At 41.4% G+C, this 22,288-nt stretch overlaps 1 protein-coding gene across 3 annotated transcripts in view; it reads right to left on the bottom strand.

Annotated features, from left to right (window-relative positions):
• Window positions 1-22,288, bottom strand: part of Nrip1 (nuclear receptor interacting protein 1) — an 82,458-nt gene that overhangs the window by 50,887 nt on the left and 9,283 nt on the right. For 2 of the 3 annotated variants that reach the window (XM_028757226.1, XM_028757228.1), the window contains exon 2: window positions 11,317-11,394. The gene's annotated coding sequence lies outside the window, so the exon portion shown is untranslated. The remainder of the gene's footprint in view (window positions 1-11,316; window positions 11,395-22,288) is intronic. The other variant, XM_028757227.1, reaches the window with a different exon arrangement.

Here is a 22,288-nt window from a genome sequence, read left to right as displayed (position 1 = left end):
CATGAGAAGGCTATTGATCTTACCCCACGATAGCTGAGTCATTATTGCACAAGCAGGCACTTCTTGCCTGGCATGTGGTATCTTAGCACGAAGGAATTTTAGCCAAGCAGGAATGTTGGTGACAGCGTTCTACCAGCAGCCTGTGTGGCTGCTTCTAGCTCTATAAAAGCCAGCCACCAAGGTGGGAGTTTCCAGTTCGGTTCCTGCTTAATTTCTTCATGTCCCAGTCAGAGAATGCACGTGTTGCGTCTTTAGCAATAGGGCTCACAGTCTCATTTTGGCATACAACCAACAACAGTAACAATATCCTTCACAGTTTAGGGGTACCTCAGGGGCTGCCCTCACCAACAACTGACAGGAGGTTGCGGACCAGTGGCCAGAGGTTTTCATCAGTAACCATATGGCTTCTGGGAGTGTCCCCTTCCACCCAGGTCAAGTTATCCTTTGCATTTTGTTTTTCAGCTAGCCCAGCCCCAGTAGGACTATATGGTAGGTAGACACATCATCACACCTAGCTGTCTCTCCAATGGCGTTCCATGTGTGAAAAGCACTCCGTTCAGCTTTATGTCATCTATATGAGAAAACCCTTTTCTAGACAAAGGTCTAGACAAAGTAACAGACTGAACCACCCTCCCATAACAAATAGTGGATTACAAGGGAAACCCAGGAAAGCTCTCAGAGTCTGCTGTCACCTGTTCTGAGCAGTGTCAGGTGACCCCAGAGCCTCACAACTAAGCCAATACTACAGTGGAACATAGCAAAGATGCACAGAGCACAGAAAGGTCTCATCCATCTGTACCAGTTGCTTCCTCCACAGATCAAAGTGTGTACAAAGCATGGATGGGAGGTGTTGTCTTAGCTTTCTGTAACTCTCCCAAATTCTCTCTGAGCCATTATGCTTCTGTATCCGACAGCTTTTCCATGGAACGCCCCCCCCCCCCATGTTTCTCCACATGATGAACTTCAAGAGTCTGACTTTAACTCCGCTTAGACTTACTCACGGCCAAGGAGGAGCATGCCCTGCTCTCCCCTGCTGTACCTGTTGGCTCCCTGGGTCAACATGACCCTGAGTTGGCGTATTGGCTGTACCTGATGCTGTTGGTTTCCATTTACCATCCTTGGCTGGAGGGGGAGTTTCTGACTGGGCGAACCATCTCCACCCTGGCACAGCCTCTTGGCGGAGGGAAATGTAGCCTCCTAACTCTGGGGGGATATGTGCCCGCTCCTGGGACAGGCTTCATCACTGTCACCCGTACTGTTCTATACTAGGTGTCTTCTATGAACTGTTCCTTGGCCTCTCGAGCCTTCCGGCAGCTCTTTAGAACACACGTTGGCTTTCTGTCAATTCTTTCCTTAGGAAGTCCAGCTCAACAAAAATCTTGTCACATCTGTCTTCCAGTAACCCACATAGATGTCTTTCTCTGTTTTACCCTTTTCTTATCTCCTCTAAGATCACCTCTCACTTTCCCAACTCTTTCTACATTCTGGTCTAAGTTACTGAGAGCAGCCAAAGCCTTTCCTACATTATACACCCGTGCTCCACCAACAGACTCAGCAAAGCCGTTAACGCTCCCTATCAGACTGGAGGTCGCTGCAGGATAGGCCTTTTCTTTAACTCTATCTGGCCCAGTCGATCAGGGTTCAAACACAGCTTCTCTTATTCCTGGTTCCCTTCCTAGCATCCCTCCACTATAGACCCCCCCCCCAGCCCCTGCCATTTGTGGAGGCCTCAGATAGAAATAAGCAAGTGTCCCTAATGGATCTAATAAGGCTGTCCATCAGGGACTGATTTCTCTCATACTGTCTCAGGTTAGGAACCTTTGTCTTAAGGAAGGATGGTTGGTATGCATCACCCAGTTTTTCTGCATCCTCAGATGTCTGTATGATCCCATCAGCTCCCATGTCCCACAGCTGTGATAGGCTTTTGTGACTTAAGTCTTTTCCAGTTTCAGCAGTTCAAGTGTTGAATATTTCCTGATCACCCAAGTTTCTTATATGAGGCTGTTGTAAAGGCCAGTTTCTGCACACTAGAGCACAGATTTCCCCTCTTTTTCGACTTAAGGATAGACTTGAGGGGTCTAGTCTCCTGCTATTACCGCCTCTCATCCTCTTGTTTGTCTAACACACTTACCAAATCAGAGGCGAACACAAAGAGTCTCCCTTACTTACTGGAACTGCTCCTTTACACCATCAAGTTCCTGCATGATTGCCATCTTGTTCACGGATGACTTTCAACTGCACACAACCGTGGCCAGGCAACCTCTGCTGCTGTTTGTTGACAACCCCACCTTTGTGTGCTAAGCTTAAAGACATCAAAATTTCCTCCAAACCTTTAACTGTTTCCAAGGTAGCTGAATGTTCATGTGGCAGACCCCACTCATTTAGTAGACATGCCACCTCATGCCACATACATGATGCCCTGGGATTCCGCCCACAGACACTCCTAATCCTGATGGCTCAGCCTCACTTGAGGATCTCACTACACATAGCAAGAAACATACAACCCCTGTCATGAATAGCACAATGGGACATTAGCATACAACATTCACCACAAGGAAAAAGAACTATGTTGGAATTTCCTCCGTGGATGCTCTTGCCCCAAGCTCCTTGGCCTTGTTTGCCTTGGTTGCATGCCTTGCTACCCCATAGCCAGGACTCACTCCTCACCAATGCATCTGTGGCTCTGCTATGATCCCACCCCCTACTGCTGACACACAGTCTACTCATCCCAGATCGGATGCCATCATGGTTCAACCTGGTGGACAATTAAGTCCTTTTAGGGTTTTAAGAAGCCAGCCAGCTGTCTGGGAGAGGTTTAGATCAACTGAGTGTAAGGTCAAAGGACCAGGGAAAGACCACCCCAACCCTCACTTGACCCTCAGACAAGGGCTCAGGAAAGAACACCTCAACCTTGAGTTTATACCAAGCAGCCGGGGTAAAGGAAAACTACTCTGCCTTGCTACCCCATAGCAAGAATGAGGGTGAGGGTTTCCTTATAGAAGCACAAACCACTCAAAGGCAGCTGCTTTCTCTCTCTGGCCCACCCCAGCATGAATAACAGCTCACAAACTCTAGAGCACACCGAATATTGCAGGCAGCTAAATGGGGTGGAGTGTGTCCTTTCCAGGAGCTTCAATATAAGGGTTTTTCCGGTACAAGGGCATCTTGGCAGTTGAAAGCCAAGAAATACCACAAAGTCACACTACACAAAAAACCTCACACAAGAGGTATTATCAGGGAGAACAGAATGGCGGCTGCCTCTGAGTGGGAAGAGAGACAGTAGATGGCTGAACACAGGGGAAGGTTTTTATACTTTTTGGAACATGTGCATTGAGCTTAGTAGGAAAGTATCTTACTCTAGAACACACTGTTTGGCCATTAACCCTGAGTATACATGCGGGCTGAGGAATTGGGGGAGGAAGTCCCAAGTTCTAAGTCTCAGAACTTGAGATCAAGCCAGGGACATAGTAAAGTCAAGGTTGAGGTGTTCTTTCCTGAGCCCTGGTTTCAGGCTCAAGTGAGGGTTGGGGTGGTCTTTTCCTGAACCTTTGACCTTACACTCAGTTGGGCTAAACCTCTTCCAGACAGCTTAGCTGGCTTCTGCTTCTCCCAGGGTCTCAGAGCCTTCTTTGTAGCTTGGCTTGTCTGAGGAACTCACAGTTTTTATTCCTTACTCTGGCAGGGAGGGGCCCAGTGAATCTGGTCAGTTTTAGGGACTTCCTGAAGCTATTTGAATTGTTTATCTGCCTGTCTAAGGACCTCCTCTGTAAGATGGAATGTCTCAGCCTCAGAGAAAACTATTAAACAACAACTAGGCAGCTGGGGTGGGAAAGATTACTGTTATAGAGGTTGGAAGGCCTAGTGCATCACATTACTGAGGAAAAGGATGTTTACAAACAAATAAATAAAAACAAAAAACAAAAACCATGCTGTTGGTTCTGAGATGTGCTTCTTATTAAAAACTACCAGGGCTATTTCAAGGTTTGTGCCTTCAAAACCGAGGAACTGACTCAAATAAAATGATTTAATATGTAATTTTAAAGACTGGAATAATAATTTAAAAAAAGGGCCTTAAATCTATGTTCAGCATCTGAAGAATCTTTTGCTCTAAAGTTACTCCCATGTTTCCTTTTAACACAGACTACTCGCTCCCTTTTATTTTTGATTATTTACATTGGATTATTTTGTAAATGTGTACTGTAGATTTGTTTGTGGTTTTACCTGCTGTGAAAATGACACAATAAGATGCTGTCTCAGGTCAATCTGCCATGGCAATCTGACTAAGGGTTTCCTTTCCCTTTCACCCTCATGCCATGTGACTTCTCACTCCCCCAAAGCAGCCACACATCTCCTGACAGCAATACTTCCGTCCAAGACTCTCTACAACTTCCATCTCTCAGCCTTCGGGCAGACGAGACCTTCGGAATCACAACCTAAACTTGCCCTTGTTTTCTCCCTCTCTTGTCTCCCTGCTGCATTCTCAGCTTCCATTTCTATCTAGCCCTTAAGAAGATGCCACAACATTCACCTGCTTTGCCTGTCTCACCAACAGACACGCTCTGGGACAACAGCAACGCCTTTTACTTTTGAGTAAAAAGCACAAACAAACAGTAGAAAAGACTGTCACTGTCTAAACATGATGATATTTTGTGATCACACAAGACAGATTCTGGAAACCAACAAAACTGCAGTCTTCACAGGTAGCAACACTGGTGTCCTTCTCTGACTAGCTGGCCAAAATCAGGCAACTGCTCTCCCATTAACTCCAACTACGTGGAGCTATCAATGATTGACAACTGTTATTTTCTTTGACCATAAGGGTCATAGCAGGAGTAAATAATGAGACTTTGCCCCTTGAGTTTACTGGCAATTGTTTTCTCTCTCGAATAACAAGCAATCAGCACAGGCAAGTGGACATGTTGAACCAGGATGAGTTACTCGGCTGAAATATCAACATGGCAGGACATCATAAGTGACAGCCCCGGGATCCATCCTTGGAACGAACTGCCCACTGCTCACAATCTCCGTGTGTGGGGTGAGGACCACTTAGCACAAAAATATTTTCAACTACACAAGTCCAACAATGTGCTAGATCAAACTGAAAAGAAAAAAAAAAAAGGTAGATACACTCACCGGAGGGACTGGAGCTTTTGTTAACGATACATGTTTATAGAACATGATCCACGAGAAAAGAAAACAAGGCATTTTAACATTAACCCATTTTCTCCTAGCAACATTATAAATGTCCCCATGATGTAACAGAAAATAGGCTGGCTCTGGTGACACATGCCTTTAATCTCAGCACTCAGGAAGCAGAGGCAGGTGGATGTCTGTGAATTCAATCCAACCTGGACTACACAGCAAGTACTTGGCCAGTCAAGGATACATAGTGAGACATTGCACCAAAAAATAAAATGCCAACAAACAAACAAGAACAGAAAACAAACATATGACCAGAGCAGAGGTCATCCACATGTACTATTTATTTAACATTATTTCGATTATAAGATTATGCTCAAATCCCTATGTGTCTAAAGCACTCTTCAAGATGGTATAAACGCTCATTCAAAGTGGCGAGGGGACATGGAAAGCTATGTATACGAACATAGGAAGAAAGGTTTCGAGGCCAAATATACTAAGGTGATAATGAATTATGCAAAGCTACAAGCAGTAATTATGCTCTCTGTGAGTGTGCACACTCTTCGGAATGCTGCCCCAGGGCACTGCCATTCACTATACACGCCACCCTTCACCCCAAAGGAATCCTAGGCTGGAAATACAGTGGGAACGAGAGGGCAAATGTCAGCTGGAGTCAAAAAGCCCTCTGACTGTTAGTTTAAAACCAAACCTTCAGTTAGTCACAAAGCTCCAACTATCTGTTTAAACTGAGAACGTAGGGTCTCAGAACCATAGCACCACAATATAAGAAAAAAAAAATCTTACAAATTTATATAATTCTTGTAATAGCAAAAGAACGAACGTACCCTGAGCATAACTGGATCAAACTAGGCAACATTACAAAGTTTTCCTATAGGCTCAACTTAACTCTACATTTATGGTATCTGTAATTTAGACCATGACTAGTTATCAGTATTAGGTCTAATTTTTAGAAGATATTTGAGAACATTTTATAGTGAGTTGATTATATTTTATTTGTGCATTTTTGTGAGTATATGTGCAGGAGGGTGCATAAGTGGAGGTCAGAAGGGTTTGTTCTTTCCGTTCACAATGTGGTTCTAGAAATGGAACTCAGGTCATTAGCCTTGGTAGCCATTGCATTTACCTGCTGAGTCATCTTGCTGGCCCTTGGCTAGCATTAAAAAAAAAATAATTTGGCTAACAATCGTGCAGAGAAAAACATATAAGGCCAATACTTAATGGAGATGTTTCCAGCAATATTTTCTCATCAGAGTCTCTGGGAGCAAACAAATGGGTGGAGATAATTCTGTAGTGTAGCGTTAACACAATCACTGAATCTGTTTTAAAAATCAGCCTGAGGAAGCCATGGGTGGTAGCCAGCCAGTAAAGAGCACCCCTCCATGGCCTCTCTGTCAGCTCCTGGCCTTAGGTTCCTGCCCTGAGTTCCTGTCTTGATGATGTGGCAGCATAAGCTAAATAATCCCTTTCCTCTCCAAGGTGCTTTGGTCATTGCGCTTCATCAAAGCAATATGAACCCTAGTAGGACAGGACCAGTCACCATTATTGCCAGTAGTCCTAAGTCACACACTGATCCATTTAACTGTAAAATGGATGGTAACCAAGGGTAAGGCCAAGGCTCAGTAAAGTCTGGTAATTTGTGGTGGAGCTGATACTAACATGTGAACCTATTTGGTTTTGTAATTCAAGTCACGGGTAGCACAAACAGGCCCTCCATAGCATCTCACTAAAATTGCCTGGGTCAGCCAGTCCCCCAGTCATTCATCAGAGACAGACAACCTATTCAAAAGCCACTACATTCAGTCCCTACAGCTGTGCTACAGACACAAGCAGACATATATCCAAGTCCTTTACTACCCAGTTAGACACCATGAATAAGAATACATTATTTGGCCTCTGCCAATTCTCAGCTGCAAACTTACCACATGCATTGCTTCTGTTACTACCAGAGAATAAACACCCTGGATTTTCCTTACTGGAAGAAAGCTGGTCAAAACATTTTTCAGGAAAATCTCCAAAACTTTTTTTTTTTTAAAGTTTAAAAGAAAGAAAGGAAGGAAGAAAGAAAAGAAGAAAGTCCTAAAAAACAAGTTGATATTTTAAAATAAATCATGACCCAGTAAGAACGAAAGGGCTTTTGGTTTTGCAGCAGTGAGAGTATACTATACACCTATAAGAACACAGACAGTAGTGAAGGACATGTGTGTTGAAGCAGCTGCGTGTGTGGTGAGCCAACTTCCAACCTCACCCTTTACTGGGGAAGGCCTCTATTAACCTGGATATGTCAAAGGAAATCACTTTAAAAACCTACAGCCTGCCATGAGAAGAAAAAAAAATCCAGGTGAGACTCTACTAATTATTTACCTGGAAACTATTTCCTGGGAGGAAAAATGAAAATCATTGTTTCCAATACACTGCTTTGTGTTACAGCCCCAAAGTCACGAAACTGTCGTCCCAAGCCCTGTGCCATCTGGATGCTTGCAAGAATGAAACTCGGACTGGTTTACAAACTGCACACACAAAAGCAAGGGGCTCGAGGGCAGCAGGGGAATGGGAAGCCCTCAGCAGCTGGCAGACCCTTACATTTTCAAACGTAAGAGGAATTAACAATCACAGAGTCCACAGAGTTGGAACAACTCTTAAACGTCCAAGAAAAGAAAAAAAAGCTGGTGATGGGTGGACAGACAAGTTCTGATTTAGAAGGACACACAACTGAGTCTCCATGATCATCCACAATGTCAAATACCCACCATGGTCGGCTGCATTTTCTAACAGGACACCAAGGACCACCAAGGAAATAGCCAGTAGACAGATTCCTCAGCCTCTGTACCCCAAGGGCTTTTGGTGAAGACATCCTATGAAGCCTCAAACATATCTGTACACAGTCCCTGCCCACTAAGGTGTTCATTCCACGGATAGTAGGTCTGGTAAGTCAATGATGGAGCGGACGGATAAGCCTCGGCCACCTAAGACAGGGCAGCCCCGGGTGGGGAGGCTGACCCAGTGACGGGTAAGGGTTTGAGCACTGCCCTCCAAAGAGACTCAGACCCGCCATGAGACCCCCAAATATGGGAGTTACGAAACCTTCCCAGGGATCTCAACTACCACCCTCTGTAATAAAACAAAAAAGGGGGAGATGTAGGAAGCCGCGGCTTGTGCTGACAGCATTCGCCATTACAAGATGGCGCTGGCGTGCTCCTCCAAGTAAACAAGTAAACCGTGCATGTGCTATGGTAAAAAAGCGCCAAGTCACAGCCCATCCCGGGGCGTTTTGGCGGGTAACGAGTAAGCAGCCAATCAGAAGTGAACACACCGCTCCAAGGGTATATAAACAGTGCCTTTTCCGGGCCTGGGGTCTTCCTCCATTTTCATTTGGAATAAACGTTTGCTGCGGAAGGATCCTGGTGTGTTGCCGTGTCTTCCTTGCTGGCGAGACAATTTCACGCGGGCCACACCACACACTATGTTTCCTTGTTCATTTCTCTCAATATTCCAGTGTAGCCTCAGGTTGTAATCAGGAAACTAAAGAGCGGGCTAATGAAGAGTCTTCATGAAGCACTTTGGACTTAAATGTAACTCTTAGGCCCATAAGGGTTCAATACACAACTAAATTAAATGTCATGATGTGGTGGCCCCATATGTCTACACAGTTAGTGACCCCACATGTCTACACAGGTAAGATAGAAATACTGGTGATGTGTGTCCACCCATGTATAAAGGTTTAGACAAATTGGATGCAAAATACTCAATGGGAGTAGGCTATTTCCTGAGAATACACAGACTGTTCTATGCCCAATATAGCTTAGAGAGTAATGACATTATTATTATATAATAATGTATAACAACATTAATGATGACATATAATAATAATTCGACATTATACTCCAAACTTTACCATATACAGATACTGACATGCCATTTATATATATTTGGGTATATTCTAGAATTGATTTAAGAGGTAGTCAAAATGAAGTGGGCTCTGTGCAAATGCTACAGCATGTCATAAGAAATGTGAATATCTGTGGATTTTCACAGAAGGTTCTAGAACAATTCAGAGTTTCACTTCCTGTGGATTCAGTTTTCTAAGATCAACTATGGTCTAAAAACATTAGTTGGAAAAGTCTAGGTAGGTAGAACGACACAGCACTGTGAAGAACCTGAAGAACTCTTAGTCCATTTCCACAAGATGAAGAATGCTTTTGTCGAGCGTGTCCACTTTGTATATGTTACCTGTCCACTACTCACGATCCCACCTTTTATCAGGGTCACTGTCAGAGTATCACATTATTTAAATAATGTGTCAAATAAGCATAAAGTGCTTCCTTTAGTGACAAACAGAATCTTTACTTCATAAGAGAAACTCATATTGAGGTTGCTGAAATGGTGGTAGGGAAGAATAAATCTAACCCATGAAATTGTGAAAAAGAGAAAAGAAATTTCTGTTAGTTTTGTTGCAACACCTCATACTGTAAAAGTCGTACTTACAAGCAATGGTGCTTAAGTAAGACAGAAGGGGCACTGGACTAGTGTATGTACAGGGCAAGCCAGTACACAGAAATCAAAACAAGTCGTCAGTGATCCACGGAGGGTTGGGACAAGTCCACTGCAGAAAGGGGGAACTGTATTTGTTCTACATGATTCTGGTATAAAAGTTGAGTTAGCATGATAATCCCCATTTGACATCAATGTAAGCAAGATGAAGAGAGGCTGTGCACTGAATGGCCAAAGGGGTAAGGAAGGGCTACGCTCACCAGATGGAGTTTCAGTCATACGTGACTTTCAACAAGTGCCAGAAGGCTGCTTTGCACTCTGCACAGAGAAACTTAGGCACATCCGTGAAGCATGACAACTGAGGCGCACACTTACTCAGAGCTCGAAAGGAAGGGTCTCCTTTCCAGAAGGAAGTTATACTTCGGTTAAAAGAATGTCTTCTAGCTAAGCAATGATTAAAGGAGCTCTGTATATTGTATCTTCAAAGACATGACTTGAAAACAATTCCTATTCTGATTTTATAAGAGGGGCTGTCCACTTTATACTTTATTTCAAGGTTGAATTTCTCTTTAATAGTGTCATCCAGTTCAAAGCTCATCAAACACACTTGTCTTCTGAGATAATGATACATTTTCATAAATGGAGACTCATGCAGGCCTTGAAAAAAATGAACAATTCTCTTTACTACTACATTTGAATGCTTCTATCTTTAAATGCGTAATTGTAATAGTTAACTATTATCTTCAGTTAACAAAAATGATTTCAACTTCCTTAAAAATCCTGATCTTATTTTTTCTGAAAATACAGTAAAAATTCCAAAAAGTTTTCAGAGTGAAAGCTTTGTTCTCAGAACAAAGCTTTCTCATATTCTGGGAAACAAAGCAATGTTCACTCCATCCTCTGTATTCATGCTGCTTGAAAACTGATTGAGATAACAGAAAAATCCGGTATTTGCTGTGTGCCATGGATGTGAACCACTACTGAACTCATTAGTCATTGTAACCTTAACAGATACACACTACATTATCAACCATATTTATGTATGCGCCTGTCATCTATTTCTATTCCAGGCAAAAGAACTAGCAGTGTTTTTTTAAAGGAGACACATTCAAGACAGAAGACATATGAAACAGAACATTAAGAAGGAAACCTTTCATTGGGGTTTAGCATTGAAGTGGTCCCCCAACAAGATTCACTTATTAAAGGCTTGGTGTAGCTCTCCAGGCTTACTGAAAAGGAACGGGATCAGGAGGGCATTGGCTACATCAATGGACTGAACCTCTGATGAATACACAAGTGGATAGGTAACTAGGAGGTTGGGCCTAGTTACATGTAGGGTGCTACCCCTAAGGCTCCCAAGGGTGTATCCTGTTTCTGTTCCCATTCCCCCAACCCCACCTCCACCTTCGGCTTGCACCCTGTTCATAAAGATTTCATAGGTTTTGTTCCACCATATCCCTGGCCACCATAACATACCACCATGCCTCACAACAAGCCACGAGATAATGTGTCTCGATAGGATAGACTGAGACAAATGTCAAGCTAGTTTGTCAACAGATGAAAGTTAAAGGAGAATAACAGAATAAAGCAGTCTCATGTTCCTTTCACCAAAAGGATGGACCATAAGTAATTTAGAAATGGAGCAACGAGACAAAATACAATCAATACCTTTTGGATGTGTTTCTCCCAGATGTTAAAATAAAGGGTCCTGAGAACAGGTCTGCAACCACTCACAATCCACACCTTCTGAAAGAGAGAGATGCGTGTTACTGTGAGTTCGTGAAATAATTTCAATAATGTGTTCAAAACGGGAGTATTAACTGTGGCCTAAAATAAGCTACCTCCAAGAAGCGACAAATGAATGTATTTTGATAGAGTCTCATGTAGGCACGCTTCCCTTGACTGTGGCTCCTGACCGTGTCTAATGAAACCACTTATGCTATAGAATTACTTAGACGCCTGTCTTCATGCTAACAGTAAACTGTCCCTCGCTAGGATAGAGATGAATTTCTGGGGAAAAAAACATCGAAAGTATTTGACATTCATGGAAGGGTTTGAAACACCTAGCTGCTTCTCACCCAGTAGGAAGAGAAAGTTAAACTCAGAATTAGAACCATCCTCAGCTCAGAGTGGCAGAGACAAGGAGAAGGTTGGCAGTGTGCCCAAACTTTTGAAACCACAATTCAATACTGTCCCCTTCTCTCGATTCAAGACCCACACAACTGAGCTCCCCCCAACCCCCGATCTTACAAGTAGTTAGGATACTGTAGCCCTATCCATACGTATATAACTATCTTGGGACACAGGAAGCCCAAAGGCTACAATGAATATGCTTGGTGGATGCATACATCTGGCCAGCAGAGACATGGTCTCCACTGTACAGGCATGGGCTTTTAAGGGTCATGCTGATCAATGGGCCAATGGTACTGCCAGCACACACCCTGATCTAAGTACAACACTGTTCCATTGGACTCTCAGAGTTTACACTGTTGGCCTCTTCAATGTCTAATCCATAACATCCATAACTTAGGATAAGTTTTCCAGGATCACAACATTATCAAAAAAAGAAAAAAAATCTATAAACCAAAATACAAACCTACAAAATGAAGAAGCTAGTTCATCTTCATTTCACGAGGACCTTTCAGTCTCCTTACACAGATACCAGATTTCTTGGTGTGGTACTTCCCCCACCATGCTAACCAAGTAGGCTTATAACATTACATCTCTGGGTAATGTTCTCCGTGTCTATTGTTCTCACTGTGACTGGGAGCCATTCATTTTTCTTTTATGTTCCCCAAGTCTCTGTCATGTCTGTTGCAAAAGCATCTAGCTCACTCCCAGTAAATAGCTGTTAAGTAAACATAAGCTTTAAATCCCGAATCAACGAATACAACATACTTTGAAATATCACAGAAGGAAAGAGAATGGTACTTATTTTTCTTTTAATTGCATTATGTCCACACAGTTTCACTTTCAGTTCTTTCTCTGTACAACCTCCAGTGTCTACTTTCGTGGTCTGTCTATTCTACAGACAATAGGCCTACCTGTGTGGTGGGATTGTTTTTCCTACAGTTTAAAAGTCCTGTACCACCTGCCTGGTAATTGGCACATCACAAGTCTTCTAAGGACATACACTAGCAAGCCCAAAGCCACCTACCACCAACAGCCAAGGTGTCAGCTCGGGTGTTAGTCACTACACCTAGAATTACAACTGAGTGTGATGTCCCAAGGTTTTACAAGTAGACAAAAGGCATCTCCTTTAAAGTGTTATTTACTACAGAGAAATAATCAAGCAAACAAAACTAAACTAACAAAAGGAAAAAAAATAATGAAGACATTCAGATAATTAGAGGGGAAAACATTATGATTTTTCTATTATGACATTTGTTTCATCAGCTTAATAAAAGCATTCCTGTATTTTATGTAATAAAATCTAACCTTATTCTGACCTTCCTCATGAGGCAAACAAACGTCTCTATCCAGTAAGGTTCCATCTGAACTATGTATGATGATAAGCAATACCTTAATTGCATTCATTTACATGACTTTGAAACTATTCTGGGCTGAAGTCATGACTGCAAGGTCACAGAATTAGAAAAGTAGGATGTGCTCAATTCACCTAGGAGAAATGATCCACTGAAGACCTCGTGGAAGCCCCTCCTCCATCCCGAGTTAGGAGACATCAAATGCTTAATGCAATCAACAGGTGCACACATCTGTGCATGCACACACGCATATACTGATTTTATAATCATATGCAAAACAATAAGAATATGTTTGACTAAGTCCATCACATACTCTGGCTCTTGTACTAAAACTTATCTGCCTAAAATTGAGGTTAAGAATAATTCCATATACTTTAGCAGCATTAAAAAAAAACAAAATATATAATACAGCTAGCATGATTTCTGGAAACTAAAAATAATCCATAAAAGAAAGAATATATATATATATTCATATTCATATACATATATATATGATGTTATGTATATTAAAATCCTAACTCTTTAATGTATATAACACCCTTTGTTTATAATTGTTTTCCTAATTGACATATATACAACTCAACTCCCTTACCTAAGGGTCAAGGAACATTACGGAGGAGGGGAACACAAAGATTATAAAAGCTAGAGAACAGGAAGTCCTCTGTGAGATTTTATCTGACAGAAATGACTGGGAGGCTTCACCCACGAATCCTCAACAATATGGCTGCATAAACAAGGTCTGGACAATGACACCACCTATAAACATGCAAGCATGGGGGAGGGGGACTAGGGAAATCTTACAAGGCCCTACCCATAGACTCAGAACTACAGATAACTAACAACAGAGAAGCTAAGAACGAGAGAACAGGAGAAAAAAAATCTTCTCACGAGAATAGTAAAGGGACTCGGCAGGTTGTTTTTATTTATGTTTTGCATTCATCTACCTATTTAATGATAACTATTAGAGGAAAATAGGCCATGTATTTGAATGGGGGCAAACAGGGGTTACATGGGAGAGGTTGGGAAAGGTAGAGGGAACTGATGTAGTTATATTTTAATTATGATTTTCTTTCCTCCTCAACAAAAAGATCTATGAGGCTGAGAGTGTAGGTCGGTGGTGGTGTTCTTACATAATATGCACAAGATTTTTCCATCTCCAGTTTAAAAAGAAAAAGCCAAGAGTTTCTGTTTCATTTTTAATAAGTGGAACAAGCATGCGTTCCACTAACTGGCTAGGGGACCGTGCTTCCAATGTCATGGGTCCAATCATACCACATTAATAAAAGAAAGGAAATACCATAGGTTGAAAGAAATACACTACCATAAATGACAGGGCACAAGGAATACTCTTCAAAATGCCAAACATATCAAGATACACTGAAACAACAACCCTATCAAACAGGTCCTCTACTGTAACAAAATGCAAGTCTAAAATAAATGAGCTATCACAACACTTTTATTTACCTAAAGAAAAGAAAGGAAACTACATGGATGAACTGTAAAATACTAATATATATGTATATAATACTATATTTTAGATTGTTTTATATCTATATCTATGGATATAATATATTATATATATTATATATCATACATACATGTCACATATATATATTAGATATATTAGCGCCAACATAAAACATCAAACGCTTGCTTGTTTTGTTTGGGGTTTAATGTACTATCCCAGAAAACTGTCCCAAAATGCTTCTCGCTGTTAAACTAGGGAAATCTTCTATATTTCATTTACTAATCAAATCATTTGACACTAGATCACCTAAGCCAACATTTTGCAATCTAAAGATGAGTTAGAGAAGGAGAAATGGCACTACAAAAGCTGGGCTCCTTCATCTTCTCTCTCTGTAGAGAAGTGCAAAAATGTTTAGGTTTATAAGAGGAAATTCTCGCTCATATATATTTTTTTTAATCAGAAGGAGAATGAGGCTGAACCCAAACTCCCAATGATGTCCTCTACAGTTCTCCATGTAAACTAACACCTCCAATGGCACGGGCCCAGCCCACTTCAACCTACGCTTCTCTACGAAGAACACGGATGAGTGCACACTTACTGTGACATGCCTAAATACACTCCAGTACCACGAGATCCCATATTTAACCTTTTTCTTTGTTTGCACGCTCATGTGTGTGGAGGTCAGAGGCTGATGCCGGGTGTCCATCATGTGCTCGGAGACAGAGTCTCTCCCTGAATGTGAAGCTTACCAATCCATCCTGCAGGTCTAGCTGGGACCTGTCTCCACAAGTGTTGTGACTGCAGGTTCTGAGGATCATTCCTGTCCTCTTGCTTACAAGGCTAGGCTAGCACCTCACTGACTGAGTCTCTTCCCTACCCCCACTGTGGCCTTTTAAAGTAATAAATTAAAAGGCTTTATTTGTATCCATAAATTAATTCACTTTGGATGAGCTTCGTTTTGAACTACAATCCAAGGTCAATTTTTAGCTTTATAAGAGGAAATTCTGGCCCATATTTTTATTATCAGAAGGAGTATGAAGCTGAGTTCAAACTCCTAGCACCGCTTCCAATGGACTTTGCTACATTTTTTTTTTTATTTGAACTAACACCTCCGATGTCATATTTGTTTTTTGATAGAAAGGGCCACATTGATTCTCGCCACACTTCTTCAAAGTCCACCTCACTGACAGCGACTTAAGCTCCTCAAGACATCGACTACGATATTAACCTAAGTTCTAAAATGTCCATTAAAAAGTTAGGATTTTTCCATTCCTTGGACATTAGAACACATAGATGCCAAGTTTTCTACTTGTAATTTAACCATCTATTGTTAAAGACTGGTATAATCTTGAACTGGAAATTAACAGTATACCATAGCTTTCTGGGAAAAAAAATCACACAAAATGAAGATGAACAAGAGGAAAAGTGATCTCCTGGTATTGGATATTTAGAAATTTAATATTAAATATATATTCGTCTCTGTGTTCCTTGTGGGGAAGCATCGGTTGAAGAGGGCTGGGCCGATAACTCAGTTAACCGGAAGTTCTGGCCAGCCTCTGCGGAGAGAAGGTACACCAGGAGATCTGCATCTCACTCTTGATGACCCGAGCAAACTCTACCCACAACGCATGCGTGCATGGGGCTCACACGTTTTACTCTTACTTTCCTGTAGATCACAGTGTTTCAACATCTTAATGACCTTTTTTATCTGAAAGTCTACCCCCTTGGAACAGCAAAGGACACAATGCCACCGTGCCTCTGATATGCACAATGATCAATCAAGATCCCACCCCCTCCATGTGGCCTACAAGCAATATTTTTCTTGTGGCTTTACACCACTGAAGCAAACTAAGATTAGACCTGTATATCAGTTATATATCTACAGCTAATTCAAAGCTACTATGCAATATCAGCTATCATATTGTCATATATAAGGAGATGTAGATCATTAGTACCTAGCCATTGTACTATCTAGTCTTAAATGGAATCATTTAAGACTACCTGGTCTTAAAACTTGCTCACCCTGCCCAGCTCTTCAATGCTTGTCCCATGGAAATGCCAGCCCAGTCTCTTGCCTAGCTCCTCCTGGGGTCTCTTGGCAACACTGGTGCTTTCCCACATTACTATGCCCTGACCTGACATGTTCTGAAAAGAATTGAGCACAATAACTTCTTTTCCTGAGCCACTTTCTCATTTCTGTGTTCATACTTTCCTAACGAAGAATAGTGTACGTGTGTGTGTGTGTGTGTGTGTGTGTGTGTGTGTGCAGGACTGTGAAGACTCCTTTTATTTCTCTCTCCACTTTGTAAAACACATGTAATGATACGGAGATAAACCATCCATCCGCTTGCAAAAGGGGTGCCTAAGTAAAGACGCCTATCAATCCTGTAAGCAAAAGGAAATCCTAGACGGACACTGTTGCTCAGGTTAACACAAGAGAAAGCTGCAATGCCGACTGTAAAGGAGAGGTTGAGAAAACTCCATACAGTTAGATGCACCTGCTACGGAATATGTTACATTGTAATTTCGTCTAGGAAACACTCCCCTTCCTACCCCACCTGTTCACCCACCCCTTTTGCATTCACCTCCATAAACAGCAGTTACCCCCCCCCATTATAAAACAGTCGACGGTTAAAGGAATGAGCCAACCAAGAGAGTACAATCTTCCATAACTGACATTTACAGCATCGGCCTTGGACTTCTAATCTTTCCCAGACGGGCACACAAATCAATCCATCAGCTCATAAAGGTGTGCTTTTTTAACCTCTAAATCAGATGGGATTGGCCAGAAGTGTCTGGCATGTCAAACTGCTAATCACTGCCTCCCTTTGCTTAGGTTGAGGCATGGTTGCACTGTAACCGACATTAGTCTGTGGGAAACCCATTTAACTGTCACACTGCCCTGCCACTCCTGCTAGCCCTTAATTAAGCCTAATGCCTTATGCTTTGACCTTTTGTTCCAGCCTATTAACCCTATCCAGTACAAGTTCAATTACGTTACACTAAAAACTTTGCTGTAAAATATTAAATGCCAAGCTCCCAAAACCATAAGGGGCATCATCCTAACTTTAGGTTCTGGGCACTTTGATACTCAATGCATTTAAAAAAGAAAAAAAAAAAAACCGAGTCCATTCTGAAGCCATGCTGATTTTTACAGAGTTGAGAAGAACCCCATCGCTGTTCTCAACCAACCTCCTTATTTTATAAAAGGAACAGTTTGAAAAACATTAAATGACTCACCCTTTCCATAGCTCTGCCATAGCTATCAAACACCAGGGTGTCTTCGACTAACAGCTAAACTAAGCATTACAACATTAGGAATAGAATTTTACTTTAAGTATCTTTTAGGATATGCCATAGATAGATAATGGATGGATGGATGGATAGATGGATGGATGGATATTCCTGAAACACAATAAACCACAACTTCAGTATAGTTTAGAAGTGATGTTTCCTTTCTCCTTCAGGACTTCCTCCTCTTCCGAGCTCACTTCTTTTGCCTTTTAGAAAGAGTATCACCATGGCCACCAGGACTGTCAAGTACTGCAACATCTCAATGGTATTATGCACAAAGGTAATGTTTCTCTAATGTTTCACTGACAAGTTCAATTGAGCCAATAATTGGAGCTACAGAATGCAGTGTCACCAGACAAACATACCACTCATATATTTTTCTGAATAGATCTTTTCTACACATGTAAATATGGATTTCTGTTCAGTTACAAGCCTCTCAAAAATCAGAACCAAGAAATGTTAAAAACTTCACAGCAAGATATATCAAAGGCAATCCAAATGGACACGTTTGTTTTATTTTATACATCGTAATCTGTTATTCAGTCTCCTTCTGTATACCTCACACCACTACCCCCCCAAAAAATCTTTATTGCTTTTACTGTAACATACCAATTAAAACATGATCAATGCCATAAAATTTTAAATGTCTATAGCAACTAGGATAAAAGGCACGTTGAGTTTAGTTTTGTGTGGCTGAAGAGATGACTCAGTGGTTAAATCTGCTTATGAAGAGGACCCAAGTTCTGGTCCCAGCACCGCATCTAATAGCTCACGCTCAGAACCTGAAGTAAATGCAACTCTGGGGATCTGAAGCCTGCTGGCTCACAGATATCTTCAAGTATGGTGCAGATAAACTCACATAGACACACACGCATAGCCATGAATAAAAATGAATATAACTTAGCTTTACCCATTCAAAGGGTCAAAACCAAGATTTTACCATTTTGTTTGCTGCCAAAAGGACCTATTTTAAAACTGATTTCTATATTAATATTGTTAACTACTTCCAATTCTCAACCTCACAGGTTTAAGGTAACCTACTATTAAATGGAACAGGTATGTCTGCAAAAGCAGAACCACTTAGACGGGTGCAAGCCAACTAAGAATTCTACTATGAAGGGAGGGAGTTGTAAAGGGAAAAATAATCAGGGAATATATTCATGTTATTAGAACAATGTCCTCAGAGAAAGGAATTTTGGGGCATTGCTGGGAGGAATATACCGGAAGGAATAAAATGTGAAGCTTGTGGACAAATAACTGGCCAAACTCAAGAAACACCTGACAATCACGGCCAGGTGCAGATGAAGTTATGCCCACTAAAAACTTTGTCTTGGGCCGGGCGGTGGTGGCGCACGCCTTTAATCCCAGCTCTTGGGAGGCAGAGGCAGGCAGATTTCTGAGTTCGAGAGGTCGAGGCTAGCCTGGTCTACAGAGTGAGTTCCAGGACAGCCAGGGCTACACAGAGAAACCCTGTCTCAAAAACCAAACCAAAAAAAAAAAAAAAAAAACAACTTTGTCTTGGGCTGATGAGATGGCTCAGCAGGTAACAGCATGTGTTGCCAAGCAAGATGACCTGAGTGCAACCCTGGAACTCAAGTAGTGGAAGAATACCAAGCATCATAAGTGTGCCCTGACATGTTGGCAGGCGGGCGGGTGTGTGGGACACATACACACACAAGACACACACACAAATACACACACACAAATACACACATACAAACACACACACACATACCACACACACACACACACACAGATACACACATACAAACACACACAAACCACACACACACACACACAATGCACACATATCATACATACACACCACACACAGACACACACACACAAACACAAACAAATGGTTTTCAAAAAAACCTTATCTTCACAAAACATAAACCTATGTTAAAGTCATTTTCAGAACATTTGTTAAAGATGAAAGCTAGTAACAATACAGGTTTTAAAAATATGTACATACCTAGATAATATATACGTTTTATTTAGCATTTCAGATTTATATCAGATAGATATATCTGAACTTCATTTCCATGTAATTTCATTTTCTGCCTCCCATCAGCAATTATTAGTTATCAGTCATACAACGATACTACAGCATGACAGGATTCATGGCCAGAGAAGACCAGACTTGTCTTTAAACCCTATAAAGGAATTGGATGCTACTGACATCCTACAATGTACCAGGTTTTAGGTCATCAACCATTCTTGATATGTTAACTTTATAAGACTATTACAAACCAGAATTTTCCAGGGTGGTGGCTATGCCTTTAATCTCTGTATTCAGGAGACAGAGATAGTCATATTTTTTAATTTGAAACCAGCCTGGGATACATAGGTAGTTCCAGGTCAGCCAGAGCTACACAAGGAAACCCTGCCTCAAAACCAAAAAGAAAGAAAAAGCAAGTACTATCCCACTGACTGATAACCACATTCCCACCCTTAAAATTAAGTCTATACATAAAGTTCGTTAGGTGTTTGTTTGGTTAATTGGTTGGTTGGTTGGTTTTGCTTGAGACAGGATCTTCCCCACTTCTTCCCTGCCTCCCTCTTTCTCTTTGAACTGACTCTGTAGACCGGGCTGGCCTAGAACTCACAGAAATTCTACCTGCTCTGGGTCCTTTGCATCACCACATCTGGCTAGAAATAAAATTTTAAGATGTGTTTTACAGATGCATCCATCTTCTGAAACAGTCAAATCCACAGGATTAAACATGTTCAGCTGGTCAGTCCCTTTAGGCTACTAGAAGTGAACGAAGGAAACTTCTTAAAAGACTCAGAAATACTGTTGCACTTCCTTAAAAATAAACATGAAAGAAATTTAATGTTGTCCACAGATTTTGCTAAACATATTTTGTAATCTAATTTGTATAATTTGAAGACTTAATATTTATTATAAAGCACATTCTCATTTCAACTGTCAATTAATTACGTCACCAACAGTTATGTTCATTTTTCTCTCCCATAACTAATACAACTGAAAAGAAGATATATCTTAAGCATACAATATTATTCCTCTCAGAAGTGCTAATTTAAATAGACAAATGCAGAACAAGTATGATTCATAAGTTCTTCATAATCAAATGTCATGAACCAAAGATTGAGATTGGAGCAATATTCTAGTCAACAAATATTCCTGGACTGGACAGTCTCCTCTGTGGCAGGTCTTAAGGCACTAACAATCTATCAGTGAGCATGCATGGAGTTTACTGTCTACTGAGAAGAGACACCAGACAAACGGGGCTCTTGGGATCAGTGAATACATAACAGTTCGTAAGAGAGAAAGAACACATTTGAGGAGCTCCAGGGTGCTTCTGAACTCTCTCGCCCACTGTCACTATAAGCAGGACTCTTCCAATGTGCCTTCCACAGCGAGACACTGTCAGTTTGTGGGCTGTGCAAAAGGCTACACAAAGTTTTGCTTGCTGTCTCTGTCTCTTCTAGGAGTGCAGATTAGGGGATACTTGGTTCAAAGCACATAAAAACTCCATGTTCTATGCTCAAGGGACTAAAAGGATCCCCATCAACTCCTCTGATAGTTTAGAGCATCAGTTATCAGTAAGACAAGCTGGCCCAGAGTAGTCTGGTCATGCCAGTCAGCTACTGGTGCCAGGTTCTGCTAAGTCTTCAAACAGGAAACTCTCCTGTTGCTTTTTAGAACTATTTGGAGGTTTGTTTGTTTTTTTTTAGATTATAATTACATCATTTCTTTCTTTCCTTTTCTTACTACAAGTCTCTTTGAAATTTCATAGCCTCCTTTTTCTTCATTGTTGTTAAGTGTGTGTTTGTAAACACATAATTTCAACCTGCTCAGTCCATCTAATGTCACATGTAGGTACTTTTCAGGATTGACTATTTGGTCTTAGTTAACCAATGGGGGTGCTCTTCCCTGGGGAAGACTATTTCTTCAACTCTCAGTATTCCTTACTGGCCTGGAGCTCCTTGTCTAGGGAAACCCAGAACTATCACATAATTAAACCAACAAAATCCCTAACTGCATCCTAAATATTTGTCCTTATAACCACGTCACAGTCTCCCCTTCTCATCAAGAAAACTTCTCCTTGCAGCAGACTTGAGAGCATCAGAGAAAACAACAGCGGATCCAAATGTGGAGTCCTGCATCTTGGTTTGCTACAAGACTACAAGACGGTGTCTCCTAGACAAGCCACAGAAGCCACTCCCTGAAGTCTCACCAACAGGACTTCCTAAAAAAAAAAAAAAAAAAAAAAAAAAGACTTGATGACATCGATACACACGCTAATGTGGAAGGAAGAAAGCCCAAGAAACCTCAACCCGGTCCTAATTAAACAGAACAGAAAATGTCTGAAGACAGAAAACAAAGTTCTGAGTGAATGCGCACATACCTGTACTACAAAAAAGC

Source organism: Grammomys surdaster, unplaced genomic scaffold, assembly GCF_004785775.1.
Source record: "Grammomys surdaster isolate TR1022 unplaced genomic scaffold, NIH_TR_1.0 126153, whole genome shotgun sequence".
Classification (NCBI taxonomy): Eukaryota; Metazoa; Chordata; class Mammalia; order Rodentia; family Muridae; genus Grammomys; species Grammomys surdaster.
The sequence above is the reverse complement of the archived record's forward strand: the minus strand, read 5'-3'. Positions and strand labels throughout refer to the sequence as shown.